Source organism: Tamandua tetradactyla, chromosome 3 (genome assembly GCF_023851605.1).
Source record: "Tamandua tetradactyla isolate mTamTet1 chromosome 3, mTamTet1.pri, whole genome shotgun sequence".
Taxonomy (NCBI): Eukaryota; Metazoa; Chordata; class Mammalia; order Pilosa; family Myrmecophagidae; genus Tamandua; species Tamandua tetradactyla.
In genome coordinates, this window is record NC_135329.1 from 9871193 (window position 1) to 9880708 (window position 9516).

Here is a 9516-nt window from a genome sequence, read left to right on the forward strand (position 1 = left end):
GGAGAATGTTCCATGAGCACTAGAGAAGGATATATAACCTTGTGCTTTGGGATACAATGACCTATTTATGTCTGTTAGGTCTAATTCATTTATCAAGTTATTTAACTTCTCTATTTCTTTGTTGATCTTCTGTCTGGTTGTTCTATCTATAGAGAAAAGTGGTGTATTGAAGTCTCCTACTATTATTGTTGAAACATGTATCGCTCCCTTCAGTTTTGCCAATGTCTGTCTCATTTACTTTGGAGCTCCTTGATTGGGAGCGTAAACATTTATAATTGTTACATCATCTTGGTGAATTGACCCTTTCATTAGTATATAGTGTCCTTCTTTGTCTCTTATATTGTCTTTACATTTAAAGTCTATTTTGTCCGATATTAGTATAACTACTCCTGCTTTCTTTTGGTTACAATTTACGTGGACAATTTTTTTCCATCCTTTCACTTTCAATCTATTTGTATCCTTGTGTCTAAGATGAGTCTCTTATAAGCAGCATGTAGCTGGATTATCTTTCTTAATCCATTCTGTCAGTCTGTATCTTTTAATTGATAAATTTAGTCCATTAACATTCAGAGTTATTACTGAAAAGGTGTTTCTTGATTCCACCATCTTATATTTTTTATTTTATTAGTCAGATCTATACATTATTTTCCCTATTACTCTTTGTATTTTTTAAAATTACCCTTAGTGGTACTCTTCAATTCTGTGCCCTCCTCCAGACCTCCTTCTCCTGTCTTTTTTTTTTTTCCCAGCTGGCAGGACTCCTTTTAGCATTTCTTGTAGGGCTGGTCTCTTGTTGACAAATTCTTTCAGGACTTCTTTGTCTGTGAAAGTTTTAATCTCATCCTCAATTTTAAAGGACAATTTGACTGGGTACAGAATTCTTGGCTGGAAGTCTTTCTCTTTCAGGATCTTGAATATATCACACCACTGCCTTTTTGCCTCCAGGGTGCTAGTTGAGTAGTCTGAACTCAGTTTGATTTGGTTTCCCTTGTATGTAGTAGATTGTTTTTCTCTTGTTGCTTTCAGGATTTTCTGCTTCTGTATGTTGTTTTATTAATAAAAATATTTATTAAAAATTAATTACCTTCTGTTCTAGTTTGCTAGCTGCTGGAATTCAATATACCAGAAATGGAATGGCTTTTAAAAAGGGGAATTTAATAAGTTGCTAGCTTACAGTTCTAAGGCCGAGAAAATGTCCCAATTAAAACAAGTCTATAGAAATGTCCAATCTAAGCTATCCCAGGGAAAGACATCTTGGTTCAAGAAGGCTGATGAAGTTCAGGGTTTTTCTCTAAAGTGAGAAGATACATGGTGAACACAGAGTTTCTCTCTCAATTGGAAAGGCACATGGTGAACACAGTCAGGGTTCCTCGCTCATCTGCAAGGGCACATGGCAAACACAGTGTCATCTGATACTTCTTCTCCTGGCTTCCTATTTCATGAAGCTCCCCAGGAGGCATTTTCCTTCTTCATCTCCAAAGGTCACTGGCTGGTGGACTCTCCTTAGTGGTGCTATAGCATTCTCTGCTCTCTCTGTATCTCTTTCATTCTCGTAAGTGTTTCCTCATTTATAGGACTCCAGAAACTTATCAAGACCCACCCAAATGGGTGGAGACATGTTGTCACCTAATCCAGTTTAGCTACATTAAATCACATCATCCAGGGAGATGATCTGATTACAGTTTCAAACATACAGTATTGAATAGGGATTAGAAAAAATGGCTGCCTTTACAAAATGGGATTATGATTAAAACATGGCTTTTCTAGGGGACATACATCATTTCAAACCAGCACACCCTCCCCCTATTGGGACATGAGTCCCAGGGACGTGGAATCGTGGGATCGATAATGCCTTCCAAACCAAAAGGGTAAAAAGAAATTTAACAAAAATAAGGTATCTGTGACTAACAGAGTTCAAATAGAGTCAAGAGGCTATTCTAGAGGCTACTCTTACACTAGCTTCAGCTAGATATTGCTAATTACTAGGGTTTGCCAAACCCCAACCAAAAACAGTCCCATCAATCATACAGAATACCCAGGGCTTTATCTGAGATTCTACAAAGGTTTCATACATTAGGATTACTTTCCATAAACCTACAACCTCCAGATGGGTTTCTAAGCCAGATAAGTCCTGAAATCTGGAGGTGCCAGCCTCTCCAAGAGCATCAACTAGTTCCATCCCCCTATCTCATAATAGTGACACACCTTCTCAACATGAAAAAGTTAGAATGAACATTGCACAAGTACTCCTAAAGATTGGGAGAAGGGTCAAAGGGAAAGGAAGAGTTATAGCAGGAAGATAGGATTTAACAAATGAGTATGAGTGCTGAATCATTATACTGATATTTCTTTTAGTCTCCAGTGTGTTGGAGCAGCTATAAGGAAAAACTTAAACTTGTAGTACTATAACTCATACCAAACTCTGAAATCTGTTCTATAATTACTTGTACAATGTACTTTGATATATATTGCTTTTTTGTTTACATATTTCACAATAAAAATATTAAAAAATAGGCAAAGGAAATGAATAGACATTTCTCTAAAAAACATATGCAAATGGCCAATAAGCACATAAGATGCTCAACATTATCGGTCACCAGGGAAATGCAAATCAAAACCCCAGTGAGATACCATTTCAGACCCACTAGGGTGGCCATTATTTAAAAAACAGAAAATAACGTGTTGGCAAGAAGGTGGAGAAATAGGGGCCCTTATACGTTGCTGGTGGTACTGTATAATGGTGCAGCCACTGTGGGAATCAATTTTTTGGTTCCTCAGGAAATTAAGTATAGAATTACCATAGGACCCAGCAGTCCCACGTCGTGGTATATACCCTCAAAGAGTTAACTGAAAGCAGGGCCTTGAACAGATGTTCACACACAGACGTTCATAGCAGTGTCATTTACAACAGTCAACAGGTGGAAGCAATGCAAGTGTCTATCAGTGGATGAATGGATAAACAAAACATGGTACATCTGTACAATGGAATATTATTCGGCCTTGAAAGGAATGAAGTTCTGATGCAGGCAGCAACAGGGCTGTACCTCGAAGACATCATGTTGAGTGAAACAAGCCAGTCACAAAAGGACAAATATTGTAAAATTCCACTTATATGAAGTATCTAGAATAGGCACATTCATAGAAGCAGAAAGCAGAATAATAGTTGCCATGGGCTGAGGGAGATATTACTTAATGAAAATGTTCTGGAAATAGTGGTCAAAGTTGTACAACATTGTCAATGTACTTAATATTACTGAATTGTACTTAATATGGCTTTTTTATAAAGATTTTATTCTTTATTCTAGGTTCCATGTCAAATAAACAGAGCTGGAGAACTCTAACTCTGAGTTTCAGGTGTCACACCGATACTTAAAGTTCCAGGGAACTACCAGGTTGTTCAGAGAACAAAGCATCTCAGAATTTAGAAATAACAGTTAAAGCTCAAGAATAAATGTGACTGCTGTAAGAGCTTACAGTCTAAACCCTAATTTTCTTAAAAGCATTTTAAATGAAGCTTTCAGAAATAAAAACATTTGACAGTTGTCTTATAGTGACAAATCATAGCAGAGGTTTTGTCTTTAAACATTTACTAGAGTTATGTTAATTAACAGGTAAGATATAATTTATGTATTTGTCTTGCTTTTCTTTGTGTGTGTGTGTGTGTGTGTGTGTGTGTTTTGTTTTGTTTTTAGGTGCATGGTCAGGGAATTGAAACCAGATCTCCTGCATGGAAGGCGGGCATTCTACCACTGAACTAACAATGCACCCTGTCTTGCTTGTCTTTTTTTTTTTTTTTTGCCTATTGATTCACTTTTTTAAAATTAATTAAAAATTTTTTTAAATACCAAACGCAAACATTCGCAATTTTTGATCAATCTGTTCTACATATATAATCAGTAATTCGCAATATCATCACATAGCTGTATATTTATCATCATGATCATTTCTTGGAACATTTGCATCTATTCAGAAAACAAAATAAAAAGAAAACAGAAAAAAATTCATACATACCATATCCCTCACCATTCCCCTTCACCGATTACCACTATTTCACTCTAAATTTATTTTAACATTTGTTCCCCCATTATTCATCTTTATTCCATATGTTTTACTTGTCTGTTGATAAGGTAGATATAAGGAGCATCAGACACAAGGTTTTCACAATCACAGAGTTACATTGTGAAAGCTGTATCATTATACAATCATCTTCAAGAAACATGGCTACTGGAACACATCTCTACATTTTCAGGTAGTTCCCTCCAGCCTCTCCACTACATTTTGAATAACAAGGTGATATCTATTTAATGCTTTGTAAGAATAACTTCCAGGATAACCTCTCGACTCTGTTTGGAATCTCTCAGCCATTGACACTTTATTTGTCTTATTTCACTCTTCCCCCTTTTGGTCGAGAAGGTTTTCTCAATCCCCTGATGCTGAGTCTCAGCTCATTCTAGGGTTTTTCTCAATCCCTTGATGCTGAGTCTCAGCTCATTCCAGGATTTCTGTCCCACATTGCCAGGAAGGTCCAAACCCCTGGGAGTCATGTCCCACGCAGACAGAGGGAGGGTGGTGAGTTTGCTTGTTGTGTTGTTTGGAGAGAGAGGCCACATCTGAGCAACAACAGAGGTTCTCTTGGGGGTGACTCTTAGGCCTAATTTTAAGTAGGCTTGACCTGTCCTTTGTAGGGTTACGTTTCATATGAACAAACCCCAAGATTAGGGGCTCAGCCTACAGCTTTATTGTCCATACTGCTTGTGAGAATATCAAGAAGTCAACTTGGGGAAGTTGAATTTTCCCCCTTTCACACCATTCCCTGAAGGGGACTTTGCAAATACTTTTTTATTCACTGTTCAAATCACATATAAGGTAAAAATTTTAAATATTAATTACCATCTGTTTTCAGCACCCTGCAGTATGACATTCCTTTGTTCTTCCTCATGCAAAAACATTTTTAAAATTTGTACATTTAGTCACTATCATTATACACTCTCAGCATTCCTAGATTATACCATCTCAGTCTTTATCGTCTTTCTTTCTGATTTCATTTGTGCCCCCAGCCCTCCTCCCTCTATCGATCTCACATTCAGCTTCACTCAGTGTTATAACATTATTGTATTGCAGTTAGGTAGTATTGTGCTATCCATTTCTGAGTTTTTACATTCAGTCCTGTTGCACAATCTGTATCCCTTCAGCTCCAATTACCCAATATCTTACCCTGTTTCTATCTCCTGATGGTCCTGTTACCAGTGGAATTCTCCAAGTTTATTCCCTAATGTCAGTTCATTTCAGTGAGACCATACAGTATTTGTCCTTTTGTTTCTGTCTAATCTCATTCAGCATAATGTCCTTAAAGTCCATCCATGTTGTTACATACTTCATAACTTTATTCTGTCTTACAGCTGCATAATATTCCATCGTATGTATATACCACAGTTTGTTTAGCCACTCTTCTGTTGATGGACATTTTGGCTGTTTCCATCTCTTCACAATTGTAAATAATGCTGCTATAAACATTGGTGTGCAAATGTCTGTCTGTGTTCTTGCCCTCTTGTCCTCTGAGTAGATACCTAGCAATGGTATTACTGGGTCACATGGCAATTCTATATTTAGCTTTTTGAGGATCTGCCAAACCGCCTTCCACAGTGGTTGTACCATTTGACATTCCCACCAACAGTGGATAAGTGTGCCTCTTTCTCCACATCCTCTCCAGCACTTGTCATTTTCTGTTTTATTGATAATGGTCATTCTGGTGGGTGTGAGATGATACCTCATTGTGGTTTTGATTTGTATTTCCCGAATAGCCAGAGGAGTTGAGCATCTCTTCATGTGCCTTTTGGCCATTTATATTTCCTCCTCTGAGAAGTGTCTGTTCAAGTCTTTTGCCCATTTTGTAATTGGGTTGGCTGTCTTTTTGTTGTTGAGTTGAACAATCTCTTTATGTATTCTGGATACTAGACCTTTATCTGATATATCGTTTCCAAATATTGTCTCCCATTGTGTAGGCTGCCTTTTTACTTTCTTGATGAAGTTCTTTGATGCACAAAAGTGTTTAATTTTGAGGCGTTCCCATTTATCTATTTCTTTCTTCAATGCTCGTGCTTTGGGTGTAAGGTCTACAAAACTGCCTCCTAGTATAAGATTTATAAGATATTTCCCTACATTTTCTTCTAAGAGTTTTATGGTCTTAGATCTAATGCTTAGGTCTGATCTATTCTGAGTTAATTTTTGTGTATGGTGTGAGATTTGGGACCTCTTTCATTCTTTTGCATATGGATATCCAGTTCTCTAGCCACCATTTATTGAAGAGACTGTTCTGTCCCAGGTGAGTTGGCTTGACTGCCTTATCAAAGATCAATTGTCCATAGATGAGAGCGTCTATATCTGAACACTCTATTTGATTCCATTGGTCAGTATATCTATCTTTATGCCAGTACCATGCTGTTTTGACCACTGCAGCTTCATAATACGTAATATGGCTTTTTAATTTATTTTATTTTAATATTTTTATTGTAAAAACTTAACATAAAACATATATTCTTAACATACAAACATTACATACATTGTGTCCAATCAGTGGCTCACTATATCATCACATAGTTGTGTATTCATCACCATGATCATTTTTTGAACATTTACATCACTCCAGCAAAAGAATTAAAAAGAAAAAAGAAAAGACGCATATATACCATACCCCTCATTGCTCCCTCTCATTGAGCACTAGTGTTTCCATATACTCAATTTATTTTGCCTTTTGTCCCCCCTATTATTTATTTATTTATTTATATCCATATTTTTTACTCATCTGTCCATACTCTGGATATAAGGAGCATCAGACCCAAGGTTCTCACAATCATACAGTCACATTGTAAACCTTAGATCTTTATACAGCTGTCTTCAAGAATCTAGGCTACTGAAACACAGCTCAACAGTTTCAAGAATCTAGGCTACTGAAACACAGCTCAACAGTTTCAGGTACTTCCCTCTAGCCACTCCAATACACCATAAACTAAAAAGGGATATCTATGTAGTGCATATGAATAACCTCCAGGATAACCTCTCGACTCTGTTTGAAATCTCTCAGCCACTGACACTTTATTTTGTCTCATTTCCCTCTTTGCCCTTTTGGTCAAGAAGTCTTTCTCGATCTTTTGATGCCAGGTCCTGGCATATCCCAGGCTCTCTGCCCCATGCTGCCAGGGAGGTTTACACCCCTGGGAGTCATGTCCCACATAGCGGGGAAGGCAGTGAGTTCACATGCTGAGTTGGCTTAGAGATAAAGTTGTATAACATTGTCAATGTACTTAATGTCACTGAATTGCACTAAAAATGGTTTTATACCATGTGTATTTCACCATAATAATAATAAAGAGGAATGAAGTACTGGTATGTGCTTGATGATATGGATGAGTCCATATCATCAAGCATATTTGAAGAGATGGATAAATCTTGAAATAATACATGTGATAGAAGCCACCCACAAAAAAACCTGTATTTTATGATCCCATTTATTTGAAATGTTTGGAATAGGCACATTTAGGGGGAAAGGAAGTAGATTAGTGATGATTGCTTTAGGCTGGGGGTGGGGGCATGGAGGGTAGGGACTGACCCCAAGTGCCTGCAGGTTTTCTTTTGGGAGGGATGGATGTGTTCCAAATTAAATTGTAGAAATGGCTGCACATATCTGTGAATGGACTAAAAGCACTGAATTGTACACTTTAAGTGGGTGACTCGTATAGTATGTGAATTCTGTCTCAATAAAGCCGTTTCTTAAAAACATTCTGAGGCAGGAGAGTAAGCAGGTACGTAGGAATAAGACCAGCTATGGGTGGTTAAGTGTTGAAGGTGGGAAATGAGGAAATGGGGGTTAGTTATACTATTATCTCTATTTTTGTTTACAATTAGAACTTCCTGAAATAAAAAGTTAAATACATATTTCCTGGAATTCTTGGTGGTGCCAACCCAGTAACCTAAATGTACCCAGGTCCTGGACTCAGATAAGTCCACCTGTCCTTCAAACAGGGTAGGGCTGGAGCTCTTTCATTGGGAACCCGACATGCTGTGGCAGCTTTCATCATCTTTCTACCCAACTGATCGCTCAGCCCCACCATGGGCAGCTCAGCCAACCCAACCACAGCAGCACCGTGGCCTGTGCGGGGGTTCTGAGCCCTGCTCTGTCTTTTCCTTCTGACCACTGGCCTCTCTTGTCCCCTCCTATCCAAACAGTAGGGAACCGCCTTCTACTTGTCACCGCCCACCTAGTCAGAGGTTGAACCCACAACAGAGCAGCTGGGCTCCGGGTGACCCAGCTGTTTCTCCTCTGTTCCTCAGACGTCTCCCACTCCCGGAGGGCTGAGCTCGGGCCCAGCCCCTACACACACAGCCTGGGCCCACCGGCTCTCTCACTTCCGAACCCAGCTCCTGCGTTCAGCCTCGCTGCAGACCACCACCCTCCCGCCCAGTGTTCTCCTGGCTCTTCTTCCTGCCAGCTTCTTCCAGCCCACCCAGGAATCCAAGGAAAGATCGAAGCATTTCTGACTCTCATCGAAGCTGAGTGCCTTCCTCCAGAGCTCCTGGGGCTTCGGCAAATTGGGGGATGCGTCTGGGAACTTCTGTCAGGTCCCAGGGGATTTACCAACAGTTTAAGGGTCCTGAAGAGGCTTCTGGAACATTCCACGAGAGTTAGGCAATGGGTCCATCTACTTAAGCGTTTCTGCCTCGCCCATGTGTTGCCCCTACCTCAGTCGAAACCCACGGTTCCAGGGTTCTGAGTATAAAAATGAGGTTTGGCCTGGAGGAGGGGGGATACCGGGTGGGGCTGTGGGGGTGTGGGAGTGTGGAGGGGGTGGGGGTGTAGGACGGGGTGGTGGGGGTGGGTGTGGGGATGTGGGATGGGGGTGTGGGGTGGGGAGAGGAGCCAGCCCTACCGTCTCGTCCCGGCTCTGCCTCCTTCCCGCGCAGTGACCTTCCACCATGTCCACTCTTGAGGTCTCAGTTTCTTCCTCTGAGAAAGAGGCTCTGCAGCGTTTCTATCTGAGAAGTGTTGTGCTTCTTATCTTGTGCCATTTCTCTTGCGGAAGGGGAGTTCAGATCAGACGACGCCAGGAGTGAGTCACCGTGGCGGGCGGGCTGGTGGTTATGGAGGTGCGGGTCTCTCGCGGAGCCGAGGCGGAGGGCTAGAGCCAAAGGGCGCCCTTTAAGGGGCAGCCTGGGGTACCGCCCGGGCGCGGTCCCCGTCCACAACAGGCCTGCACCGGCCCCTGGTCACCTGCAGAGGGCGCCGCAAACGCACACACGCTGCGGGCGACGCGGGACGCGGGCCCGGCTTGGGGCCGAGGACCCCGCAGCTCCTCCAAGGGGAACCCCGGAGCCGAGAGGGGCTGGAAGAAGGAGGCGAGGAGAGCAGGGAAGGAAGGGGGACAGCAAGGGAAACAAGGGGCAGGGGCTGGGGTCACGCGGCCAAGGGAAGGGCCCCGCCGCGGGTCCTGAGGCAGCGGGCGCAGCGGCACCGCGGGCGCC